Consider the following 14,162-nt stretch of genomic DNA (forward strand, 5'->3'; position numbering starts at 1 on the left):
TTGTGAAATGAATCGATTTGTTAGGGTACACTATAGTCACTTTGTGAAATGAATCGATTTGTTAAGGTACACTATAGTCACTTTGTGAAATGAATCGATTTGTTAAGGTACACTATAGTCACTTTGTGAAATGAATCGATTTGTTAATGTACACTAGGCCAAAAAACAAAAAGGTGTGGTTACGGTAACATAGCCAAAACAAATAGGGTAGGTAGGTAGGCAATCCCTTTTTTTTTTAAACTTTTTTTTCTAATGTGTACAAATTAAACCTACTTGACAGGGAAATAAGTGTGCGACACGGGCGCTTTCGCTTTCAATTTCATTGCGTTTTTTGCACTCGGTTTGTTTTTGTTGTTGTTTTTTTTGACAAATGTAATAAAAAGTTATAGGATCGGCCCCTAAAAATAGGGTAGGTCGGGTTACTGTAACCACACCTATTTTTTTTTTAGGCCCTATAGTCACTTTGTGAAATGAATCGATTTATTAAGGCACACTATAGTCACTTTGTGAAATGAATCGATTTGTTAAGGCACACTATAGTCACTTTGTGAAATGAATCGATTTGTTTAAGGCACACTATAGTCACTTTGTGAAATGAATCGATTTCTTAAGGTATACTATTAGTCACTTTGTTTAAAGAATCGATTTGTTAAGGTACACTACAGTCACTTAATGAAATGAATCGATTTGTTAAGGTACACTATAGTCACTTTGTGAAATGAATCGATTTGTTAGGGTACACTATAGTCACTTTGTGAAATGAATCGATTTGTTAAGGTACACTATTGTCACTTTGTGAAATGAATCGATTTGTTAAGGTACACTTTAGTCACTTTGTTTAATGAATCGATTTGTTAAGGTACACTAAAGTCACTTTGTGAAATGAATCGATTTGTTAAGGTACACTATAGTCACTTTGTGAAATGAATCGATTTCTTAAGGTATACTATAGTCACTTTGTTTAAAGAATCGATTTGTTAAGGTACACTACAGTCACTTAATGAAATGAATCGATTTGTTAAGGTACACTATAGTCACTTTGTGAAATGAATCGATTTGTTAAGGTACACTATAGTCACTTTGTGAAATGAATCGATTTGTTAAGGTACACTATAGTCACTTTGTGAAATGAATTAATCAAAACGTTCTCACTCTGCACCGGACGCAATGGTCAGGATGCTGATTGTTGGTCAGTGTGCAAGTGGGAGAATGGTGTCATCCTATGTACGGGCGGGAAGGACCGTGCCTTTATGGTCAGCGGGTTGCATTGACAGACAGACAACAGAACTCACCAAAAGAGGCGGCGAATCGTGCGACGAAGACCACCAACAGGTAGACCATTTCCGCAGGACGAAGGCACGATGTCATCATGGCTAACACAAGACAGTAGTTTTCACTGTGATGTGTTTCACGGTGTCGGCACTGTGAACGATGTCCGTCCCCTTCTGTAAGGTTTCACTCCGTCAGTGACGTGTTTGTTGACATTAACACTGCCGTAAGGTTTCATTCAGTCAGTGACGTGTTTGTTGACATTAACACTGCTGTAAGGTTTCACTCAGTCAGTGACGTGTTTGTTGACATTAACACTGCTGTAAGGTTTCATTCAGTCAGTGACGTGTTTGTTGACATTAACACTGCTGTAAGGTTTCACTCCGTCAGTGACGTGTTTGTTGACATTAACACTGCCGTAAGGTTTCATTCAGTCAGTGACGTGTTTGTTGACATTAACACTGCTGTAAGGTTTCACTCAGTCAGTGACGTGTTTGTTGACATTAACACTGCTGTAAGGTATCACTCCGTCAGTGACGTGTTTGTTGACATTAACACTGCTGTAAGGTTTCACTCAGTCAGTGACGTGTTTGTTGACATTAACACTGCTGTAAGGTTTCACTCAGTCAGTGACGTGTTTGTTGACATTAACACTGCTGTAAGGTTTCACTCAGTCAGTGACGTGTTTGTTGACATTAACACTGCTGTAAGGTTTCACTCAGTCAGTGACGTGTTTGTTGACATTAACACTGCTGTAAGGTTTCACTCAGTCAGTGACGTGTTTGTTGACATTAACACTGCTGTAAGGCTTCACTCCGTCAGTGACGTGTTTGTTGACATTAACACTGCTGTAAGGTTTCACTCAGTCAGTGACGTGTTTGTTGACATTAACACTGCTGTAAGGTTTCACTCAGTCAGTGACGTGTTTGTTGACATTAACACTGCTGTAAGATCTCACTCCGTCCGTGACGTGTTTGTTGACATTAACACTGCTGTAAGATCTCACTCCGTCCGTGGCGTGTTTGATGACACAATAACTGCTGTAAGGTTTTATTCCGCCAGTGACGTTTTTGTTGACACTTCCCCTGGTGTCAGGTTCACAACCACTGATGTATTTGCAAGGTTTCACTCGTGACTTCATAGCTGCTAACGCTAAACTCAGTCAGTGTGTGGTGCTCTGTTGTTGTTTTCATCAGCCACGGGCGTGTAGTGCATTTTACTTCAACCATACTCCTCGGTTTTTGTCACAGTGTAAGGTTTTGCCGGACAAATGGCACGCTGAATCCCTGAAACAGAGCAAAAAGTGTACAGAGCAAAGCCAAGCATCAGACAAAGCCAAGCATCAGACACAGCCAAGCATCAGACACAGCCAAGCATCAGACAAAGCCAAGCATCAGACAAAGCCAAGCATCAGACACAGCCAAGCATCAGACACAGCCAAGCATCAGACAAAGCCAAGCATCAGACAAAGCCAAGCATCAGACAAAGCCAAGCATCAGACACAGTCTCTCAGGTAGGCTAGGGAAAAAAGGCAATCAGATAAAATTACCTGCGGAACATCAAAGACGCTCGATGGAAAGAGGATCGGGTTTAAGCCTCGTATTGATGACGAGGCTGTCTACACTTGAAAATTGCGACAATGCAGCTCCATTTAAAGTCTTTACTCTTCAATATTTGCACTGGTGGCAGTAATCACCAAAGCGACGGAGCACAGGGTCATAATTACTATTAAGCAAATAGGCGATGTTACAATAGGCGATGTTACAATAGGCGATGTTACAATAGGCGATGTTACAATAGGCGATGTTACAATAGGCGATGTTACAATAGGCGATGTTACAATAGGCGATGTTACAATAGGCGATGTTACAATAGGCGATGTTACAATAGGCGATGTTACAATAGGCGATGTTACAATAGGCGATGTTACAATAGGCGATGTTACAATAGGCGATGTTACAATAGGCGATGTTACAATAGGCGATGTTACAATAGGCGATGTTACAATAGGCGATGTTACAATAGGCGATGTTACAATAGGCGATGTTACAATAGGCGATGTTACAATAGGCGATGTTACAATAGGCGATGTTACAATAGGCGATGTTACAATAGGCGATGTTACAATAGGCGATGTTACAATAGGCGATGTTACAATAGGCGATGTTACAATAGGCGATGTTACAATAGGCGATGTTACAATAGGCGATGTTACAATAGGCGATGTTACAATAGGCGATGTTACAATAGGCGATGTTACAATAGGCGATGTTACAATAGGCGATGTTACAATAGGCGATGTTACAATAGGCGATGTTACAATAGGCGATGTTACAATAGGCGATGTTACAATAGGCGATGTTACAATAGGCGATGTTACAATAGGCGATGTTACAATAGGCGATGTTACAATAGGCGATGTTACAATAGGCGATGTTACAATAGGCGATGTTACAATAGGCGATGTTACAATAGGCGATGTTACAATAGGCGATGTTACAATAGGCGATGTTGGAAATAGCTGTGTCGGGTTTGCATGGGTTGTGGAAGAGTGAATACTCCTGCTTTTAATGAGTCAAACTTGCCCACGTGACATGTTTGGCCAGTCACTAGCGAGGGGTGTGTCTGAAACACGTAGACAAGGAGCACGTGTTGAAAGTTTGCCTCACTAACAAATGTGAAAAACGTGAGATTTGTAGAACCTTCTACATTCTGTCTGTGCAGGACAAACGAAACTAAGTTTAAGCATGGATACTTCCATGTAAACTGAAACAAGTCGCGTAAGGCGAAATTACTACATTTAGTCAAGCTGTGGAACTCACAGAATGAAATTGAACGTAGTCCGCCGCTAGTGCAAAAGGCAGTGAAAGTGACGAGCCTGTTTGGCGCGGTTGCCGTTGCGCTGTGCTTCATAGCACGCTTTACTGTACCTCTCTTCGTTTTAACTTTCTGAGCGTGTTTTTAATCCAAACATATATCATATCTATATGTTTTTGGAATCAGGAACCGACAAGGAATAAGATAAAAGTGTTTTTAAATTGAATTCGAAAATTTAATTTTGATCATAATTTTTAATTTTGTTAATTTTCAGAGCTTGTTTTTAATCCAAATATAACATATTTATATGTTTTTGGAATCAGAACATGATGAAGAATAAGATGAACGTAAATTTGGATCGTTTTATAAAACAAATATGTTTTTTACAATTTTCAGATTTTTAATGACCAAAGTCATTAATTAATTTTTAAGCCACCAAGCTGAAATGCAATACCGAAGTTCGGCCTTCGTCGAAGATTGCTTGGCCAAAATGTCAATCAATTTGATTGAAAAATGAGGGTGTGACAGTGCCGCCTCAACTTTTACAAAAAGCCGGATATGACGTAATCAAAGACATTTATCGAAAAAATGAAAACAAAAGTCTGGGGATATCATACCCAGGAACTCTCATATCAAATTTCATAAAGATCGGTCCAGTAGTTTACTCTGAATCGCTCTACACACACACACACACACACACACACACACACACACACACACACACACACACACACACACACACACACACACACACACACACACACACCACGACCCTCGTCTCGATTCCCCCTCTATGTTAAAACATTTAGTCAAAACTTGACTAAATGTAAAAAGGAAACAACCTCGCATTGGTACAGGACAGTCATATAGGTAGCAAGGACAATAAAATAAAACCTAACCAAGTGAACTCGATTCTCTGTCAAGTGCGTAGGATTACTTAACTTAACTGCTTGTTGTTGTGGTTTTTAACTCCAAACTTGTTTTTGTACTCTGCTCTCTCTAGGGATATGGCCATTTTGCTGAGGACAGATATGTCAATCTCAAAGAGGACGCCCACGTAGTGTCCCTGTTCTGTGTCGCGGTGAAGTTATTCCGAGAGAAAGCGACACCGACCTCGATTTTTGTGTGGGTAAAGAACTGGAATGAATTTGCCTACCTGTGTGCCTTGAAGCAATATATGTGTGAATTGTTGTTTGTGTATTTCTATGCACGTTTGCGCGCGAGCTTCTATATATGTATTTGTGTGCGTGTGTGTGTGTGTGTGTGTGTGAGTGTGTGTGTGCGTGCGTGTGTGCAAAAAAAAATAATCCCTGCGCTTAGAACTGTACCCACGGAATACGCGCGATATAAGCCTCATATTGATTGATGTGTGTGTGTGCATGCGTGTGCGTGCGTATGTGTGTGTGTGTGTGGCGTGCGTGAATGCATGAAGGTGTATGTTATGTGTCTGTATCTTACGCTGAAGCACGTATACCCACTGACAAACAAACAACCCTGCTGACATCGAAGTGGAGATGAATCGAATCATACAAATACAATTGGAGTAGTTCGTTAGTTTACTAACATACGCAACACGTACTCGCGAACAAAAAACCACATACATTCCTTGACAATAAACCTTACAGATATACCCATCAGCGTATATGTAGCTCCGAAAACTAAGGCATGAGCCTTTTGATAATACAAAGCCTTGTTAATTGCTTGACTCTAAGCATAGACTTACGCTACCATCGGTATCAACAACATAGTATAACAGTCCAAATCACACCTCTCAAGAAAATAGAAGTCCTCACTGTCAAATTGGCCAGTAATTTCAATGTGAAAAGTCTTGGTGGTTAATCAGTGAAACTTACTGAAACCCTTCTTCCCTCTCACCTTTTTGTACTGACTGAGTGAATTGTTTGCAGCAACCGACAAAAACGCACTTCCGCCTGTTGGGCATTACCCCCCCCCCCCCCCCCAACTCGCCTGCTGTTGGGCATTAAAACCTCCCCCACCTGCTGGAACTACATGTGTCGGGAATTATTTGTGAGCACGTGCAAAACGGGTTCGGCGTGCACCCAACACGAATCGGTGCCACTAAAATCTTCGACAACCAATCTGAAGAAAAGAACCATATTTAGATCAGTTTTCATTATGTTCTAGCTCCCCACAACTTCCCCTCTCTCTGTCTGTCTCTCTGTCTGCCTGTCTGTCTCCCCCCTTCTCTCTCTCTCTCTCTCTCTCTCTCTCTCTCTCTCTCTCTCTCTCTCTCTCTCTCTCTCTCTCTCTCTCTCTCTCTCTCTCTCTCTCTCTGAAAAAATAAAAATTCATGTATAATGGGTTGTATATGTCGATAATGGACAAGTTGGAAGATTTGGCTGCATCCCTTTGTACGGTTTTGAATCTGAAACACTCTCTCTCTCTCTCTCTCTCTCTCTCTCTCTCTCTCTCTCTCTCTCTCTCTCTCTCTCTCTCTCTCTCTCTCTCTTATCCTTCCGTAATACAGTTTTCGAGTTCTCTCTCTCTCTCTCTCTCTCTCTCTCTCTCTCTCTCTCTCTCTCTCTCTCTCTCTCTCTCTCTCTCTCTGAAAAAATAAAAATTCATGTATAATGGGTTGTATATGTCGATAATGGACAAGTTGGAAGATTCGGCTGCATCCCTTTGTACGGTTTTGAATCTGAAACTCTCTCTCTCTCTCTCTCTCTCTCTCTCTCTCTCTCTCTCTCTCTCTCTCTCTCTCTCTCTCTCTCTCTCTCTCTCTCTCTCTGTTTCTCGCTCGCTCTCGTGCTCTCTCTCCTCCTTATTTATTAATCACAGTCTTTGTTGAAATATGAAGTTATAGGTATGGTTCTACTTAGTAACTTCCACATTACTACGCATTGCTTCATTGAAACCAAGTTTAGCATTTTCAGGGTGATTTGCCTGGAAATCACTTCCACACACAATTAAAGCCTTTGCACAACAAAAACTTTCAATGGGCAGTGGCAAAAACACATTATCTGCGCAGAAAGTAAACATTGAAGTGATTTATATCTTAACATCAAAATGACTGTTGTAGATAAAAATGAAAAACAAAAGAATTCTGAATGATTGACTCTTTGCTTCTCAAATTCACTTTTGATCAAGGCATAAATGCATCATAACCTTGTATGCTCTTTTTTCCTCGCCATGCCTTGTTATTGTTGCAGTTACTGTTAATGTTACACTAATTTTAATCGTCTTGCCCTTTAACATTCGGCGGTTGATTGTAGTAGTGAATATGTATTGCATTGGCTGTTCTATGCGCATCATTGTGGGCATTCTCACTCTGCACTCATTTGATTGTCTGTCTGTCTGTCTGTCTGTCTGTCTGTCTGTCTGTCTGTCTGTCTGTCTGTCTGTCTGTCTGTCTTTTGGTTTTGCTTATAACTATGTACATGTATCAAAAATGTATAACTGAACTATTACCCTATTTATCTGTGTGTTTGAAAGAGTTTGCAAATCTAAGCTTGTGACTAAAATATCCATCCTAATGCATTCAAGATCAATCATAAATCAATCTCTCTCTTTGTTACACCTATACTTTTTCTCATCTGCAGCCAAACAAAAACGTGAAGTAAAATGTTACCTGCAGTTTGACGGGTATTGTTCCTGGCCAGCTGTGGTCACTTTCGTACTGTTGTGTCCAGCGACCTCACCAGGTTAGCGCGCGTCACTCAGGTCCATACAACTCGAGGTCAACTTCACACGTCGGGTTACTTCCCCTTGTTACACTATTGCGACTGTCACACCGTCTGCACTGTCACAGTCACAAGTTTCTGCTCGTTGGCAAATCAGCGCGATTAGCGCGCTATTTCAATGCGTGTCTCGATAAACTCCGAACCCCCGTTCTCTTCTCCCTCTTTCTCTCCGGCACTGTCTCGTCAGAAGAAAGCAAAACGGCGCGGAATCAGTCCAGCCTGATCACACACCATCCAAGGCACAAAACACGAAAGCAACAAGGCCTCCAACAGGAAACAGAGGAAAAGCGCACGACATTCACGTGCGATTCGTGAGCATCTCGCTGTAAGTGCGTGTCGCGAGCCACGCGCCGCCTGCCTCTCTTCCTCAGCACCCACATCATAGGAGCGTTCTGTTCGACCATCGACCCACCACTGAGCTATCGGGCGCCACAGTGTCGGTTCAACGTCTGTATTGCACACAGGTTGTCGGAAACGGGTGTCACTGTGAATCATTATTTGAATTATCGGGAATGGCGCTTCTGATTTTTTTTATTTTTTTATTATGATAATGATAATACATAAACATTTCTTTGAAGGTCTTTTTTTCCCTGTACAAACAACGGCACAGTTTGGTGCAGTCAACTTTTTTCTTTTCTTTTTTGACCACGGTCTAAGGGCAGACCACTCACTCGAACGACCTTGTTCGACGTCTGCTACTAAAAGGGGAGTGGCCCCGATTATGGACCACTTTTGTCATGCTGATAACTTGCTTGTTTTCTTGCGGAGAAGTTTCATTTTGTGTTTGATAGTTTTTCTCTCTCGAATTAACAGTTAGGCCTGGTTAGAGCGAATTAGCTTTGATAGACATTCAGCAAAAAACAAATACAGAAATATTCACAACTGCCCTAACGTGACGCTGATCCGTGTTTCTGCTAGCACAGTGGCAAGCCTAACCACAAAGGAATTGAAGACAGCAGCGATGCCTAATGGGATGTAAAACAAATACAGCTGAACCGCGGTCCCGGATTCCCATCATAGATCGTAGGGGCAAAAACAAACAAGCACAAATAACAACAAAGCAACAACAACCAACAGCTGATCCGTCTACACTGACAGGAAACAGCATGATTGCTCGCTTTTTTTTAACTGACCTATGACGCACGTGTGTGCCATGCCCCTCCCAAGAAAGGGTAATTGTCGTGTTTTTCCTTTCGTCACTCTCAGTCGCAAAGGGGACACAACGATTTGTGTAGGTTCTGTAGATTTATTAACAGCTGGAACAACGGTGACAATATCTCTCAGCACAGTGTAAGAAAGAACAAGTGCAAGACTGGTAAAGAACAACAATACGTGTGCGCAGCCCTACTTATATAGTTAATGGACATACGAGAATATTCGGGAAACATCGACACTAATCTGGTTAGATCTACACAGTTCCGTCTGTTAGATGAGCGTCTACGCTTACGTCATGAGTGACTGCGCACTTAATCAAAGTAAGTTCTATAATGTTCTATATCCTTCCATTCGATTCCAGTGGTATCTAGCGATCTCCACAACACCTCCCCACCTAAACTGATGCTACTCCTCAAGCATCAACAGCAAAGTCTCTCTGTGGGTTTGCGTGTTCTCTTTGACCGTCTTGGATTGTCTGGTCCATACTCTGGAACGGATGGAGTACCTTTGGGTTTGGTCTGTCTCCGAGTTTGTGGCACAGTTTCCAAGATCTCCATGGGGTGATCTGTTACAAGTTCAGAAACAGTGTCCACTTCCTCACCAGGTTCATTGTCTTCCTCAGTGGTGTAGCGTGGCTGTAGCTGTTCCCAGTGTCGTCTCCATACTGGACCATGAGGAATGACCATGACGTTGAAGCAGCGAGTACCCAGAGACTTCTTGATGACTGCTGGTACCCATCGGGGTTGTTTGTCTCGGCGAGGTCCATGGTACAGAGCATACACAGGATCTCCGGCCTTGTACTGTCTGGTTACCTTGACGACAGCTTTCGAGTCTGGAGTCATCTGAGACTTGGATGCCTCCTTGGATTGCTTGCCCTGAGCGATGTGGGCTGGCGAGGGCAGCAGAGTGTCGATCCTTGTCCGTAACTGCCTGGAATTCAAGAGTTCACTCGGAGAGAAACCACAGGATGTCGGCGTTCTCCGGTACTGCATCAAGAACTCTTGAAGAGCACGCTTCGGTGGCAAAGAAGATTTTCTCAGTGCTTGTTTGAATGTCTGCACCAAACGTTCGGCGGCTCCATTGGTAGCAGGATGATATGGTGCCCCTGTCAGGTGCGTGATCCCCCGTTCCTTGCACCAGCTCTGAAATTCTTCAGAAGTGAAGGTCGGCGCGTTGTCAGTGACAAGTGTGTGAGGCAATCCAAAATGAGCAAAATCTTCTTCCAGCAGGTCTAGAGTGGCTCTAGAGGACGTGGATGACGTAGGATGAATGCATGGATACTTGGAGTAAGCATCCGTGATCACCAGCCAGTCTCTACCCATGAAGTTGATTGCATGGTCCAGGTGTAAGCGGCTCCACGGCTTTTCTGGTAGCATCCATGGGTGAACTGGAGGCTTGGATGGCTTGTTCTGATGTTCACCACACGAGTCACATCGTCGAGTAGCCATCTCAATAGCAGCATCGATACCGGGCCAGTAAACAGCAGTTCTTGCCAACTGTTTCATGCGTTCCATGCCGAAGTGTCCGAGATGCAGCAGATCAAGGATCTTGGACTGCAGGCTCTGTGGAATCACCACTCTCGATCCATGGACGAGGCATCCGTGGCAAATACTGAGAGAGTCCGACAACTTCCGGAACTTGTTGACATCTTCATTGATCTCAGCGTTCTTTGGTGGCCAGCCTTCACGGACGTAGCGCATCACAGTAGATATCACTGGATCTTTTCCTGACTCTTGACGGAGGATATTGGCATCCACAGGCTGGACTTGAAGACTGAGAACCTTGATGGCACACACCATGTCCATGTCTTCACCACTTTCCTCCCTGTCGAAGTCGATGTCATGTCCGTATGGCAAGCGACTAAGGGCATCTGCATTGCCATGATCCGCTGTTTTCCGGTACTCGATGGTGTAGTTAAACTGGTTCAGCCACAGGGCCCACCGAGCTAGTCTGTTAGCTGCGAGCAGTGGGGTCCCTTTCTTCGGTCCGAAAAGTGATGTCAGCGGCTTATGATCTGTCACCAGTATGAACTGACGTCCGTAGAGATACTGGTAGAACTTCCGCAAGCCAAAGATGATGGCCAGGGCTTCCTTGTGGATTTGGCTGTAGTTCCTTTCTGCAGCCGTGAGAGTCTTGGACACGTTGGCGATTGGGCGCTCGCTTCCATCTGGATAGCGATGAAATAGGACTGCTCCAATTCCAACGTTGGACGCGTCACAAGCTAGTCCCAAAGTCTTGTTTGGATCGAAGTGTACCAGAACTTGATCCGAGGAAAGCACATTTTTCAACTGTTCAAATGCTGCCTGTTCCTCATCTCCCCACTTCCAGGGGTTCGCCTTCTTCGTCAGGCGGTAGAGCGGCTCTGCCATGCTGGCCAGGTTAGGGATGAACTTCCCGTAAAACTGAACTGAGCCCAAGAAAGACTTCAAGCTTGAGACGTCCGTAGGGGCTGGCATTTTCAAAACTGCCTCGACCTTCGATCCTTTGGAGATCCCTTCGGCCGATAAGGTATGTCCAAGGTATTCCACACTGGCTTGTGCGAACTCGCACTTTTCACGACGACATCTGAGTCCTTTGTCGTTCAGACGAGTGAGCAAACGTTCCAGATTGCTCAGGTGGTCGTTGGCGTCCTTCCCGCTGACGAGTATATCATCTTGGAAGACGGCAACACCAGGTAGATCACAGGTCAGGTTTTCCATGATCTCTTGAAAGTAACCAGGTGCTGACTTTATCCCGAAAGGAAGTCGTTGCTGCAGGAGTACCCCACGGTGAGTGCTGAGGGCTAGCCTGCGTTGACTCTCTGGTGCCAGCTTGATCTGGTTGTAGGCATCAGCAAGATCGATCTTGGTGTATCCGAATCCACCTCCTAGCTTCTGCATCAGTTCCTCTGGGAGTGGCATTGGATGACGGTGATCTTCAAGCTGATCATTGATGCCCACTGAGTAGTCACCACAGATCCGTAGCTTGGGCTTCAGGGTGCCCGAGGTTTGTGCCTTACGAATTGGTACCACTGGCGTTCCGTATTCGTTGAACTGGACTGGCTTCCAGACTCCTTTGGCGATGCCTTCTTCGTAGCCTTTGGCGAGGTCATCACGAAGAGCGAAAGGTACCGGACGTGCCTTGTGAAAAACCGGCTTCGCATCAGACTTGAACTTCACGTCCAGTTCGAAGTCCTTGAGACATCCCAATTCTTGTTTGAAGAGATTTGGGAATTTATCAGACAGTCTGTGACAATCTCGTTGCAGGGCAGCATAAGGCGCGTTGAAGGTCGCTGGATGCGTAGGTTTTGCACCCTCACTCTTAGCGTGACTCTCTATGCTCCTCAGTCCTAGAGCATTGTCCACAGAAATTCCCAGAGTCTGGATTGCGTTGCGTCCTAGCAGATTCAGATGAGGGATCTTGGTGACGATGTACGGAATTGAGCTTTGCTTACCAGTCACTGGATCCTTGGTTTGGCCCATGAAAGTTCCCAGCACGGGCAGGTCGTGCTTGCTGGCAGACTCGTAACGATGTGTGACGTCATCCAGCTTCGGTTTTCCTAGTTGTCTCCAGACCGGAAGAGAAACAAAATTTCCCGTAGTTGCGGTGTCCAGTTCCATGGTGAACTGTCGGTCCTGGATTGTTATGGGTACATCCAACCTAGGAGTATCTTGGGGAACTTCACCGAGGATCGCGTTGACAAGCTCTGCTTTCGTGACTCTCTTCACGGAAGCTTGGGAATGTCGTTCCCGATTCTGATGTTGCTTTTTTCTACAGACAGCTTCCAAATGTCCTGTGACGTCACAGTATCGGCATTTGGCGTCTTTGTAGGGGCAGTCTGTTGCTTTGTGGGCCTTTCCACATCGGTAGCACTTCCTGTCTGTGGAATTAGACTGCTTGTGGTTCTTTCGTGGACCCGTAGTCTTGTTCTGGTGGACCTTGTTGACTGGCATGGTCTTGGAACCGTAGACAGTTTCCTTGGCAACCTTCGCTGCGTCTTCAGTCTCAATCGCGACTTGGACAGCACGTGCGAAATCCAGCTCTGTGTCCTTGATCTTGAATAGAGCCTTTAAGACAGCCTCATTGTTGACAGAACATATGAATCTCTGTCTCAGAGCTTCGTCTTGTGGGTTTTTGATCGAAGGAAAGTCACAGGTAGCGGCGTCTTGGCGTATGCGCGCTGCTAACTCCTGGAGAGTTTCGCCTGGCTTCCGTTTCATGTCACTCCAGAACTTGAAACGTTCTCGCACTATGAAGAGTTTCGGGTCGAACTGTTCTTTCATGAATTTGACAATTTCGTCCATTGTCAAACTGTTGATGTCCTTGGGCGGATTTTGCTGAGTAGCCAGATTTGCCAGTTGTTTGTAGACCGTAGCAGTCTGATTCGTCAAGAAAACTTGAGCCTTGCGCTGCTCCGGCACGGAGTTGGCGACCACAAACGTGCAAAATCTTGACCAGTAGTCAGGCCACAGTTCCGATGTTGCATCAAACGCAACAAAAGATGGGATTGCAGCTGCCTGTGTAGTAATGGGAAAACGTAGATTCGAAGCACTCGGATCGTCGTAGCTTTCCTCCCTGGCAGAAGCTGCGGCACCACTGAACACTTTCATCATCATCTCCATCTGGTGCATTTGTTGCTCCATATCTTCCTTGTGCTGGCGTTGCTGTTGCTCCAACTGCTCCCTTAGAAGCGTTATCAGCTGCTCTGTTTCCGTCATTTTGCAGTAATAAGTCACTCCGAATAGACAAGGGAAGTAACTGTCGACGACGCCAGTTGTCGTGTTTTTCCTTTCGTCACTCTCAGTCGCAAAGGGGACACAACGATTTGTGTAGGTTCTGTAGATTTATTAACAGCTGGAACAACGGTGACAATATCTCTCAGCACAGTGTAAGAAAGAACAAGTGCAAGACTGGTAAAGAACAACAATACGTGTGCGCAGCCCTACTTATATAGTTAATGGACATACGAGAATATTCGGGAAACATCGACACTAATCTGGTTAGATCTACACAGTTCCGTCTGTTCGATGAGCGTCTACGCTTACGTCATGAGTGACTGCGCACTTAATCAAAGTAAGTTCTATAATGTTCTATATCCTTCCATTCGATTCCAGTGGTATCTAGCGATCTCCACAACAGTAATCTAATTCTTGTGTTGGCTGAAATACGCACGCAGGTGCTTTAAACGGAAATAACAACATTTTGCTCGACATTGTGACGTCAGAATAGACGAATTCTGGA

This window comes from Littorina saxatilis, linkage group LG1, assembly GCF_037325665.1.
Source record: "Littorina saxatilis isolate snail1 linkage group LG1, US_GU_Lsax_2.0, whole genome shotgun sequence".
Lineage (NCBI taxonomy): Eukaryota > Metazoa > Mollusca > Gastropoda > Littorinimorpha > Littorinidae > Littorina > Littorina saxatilis.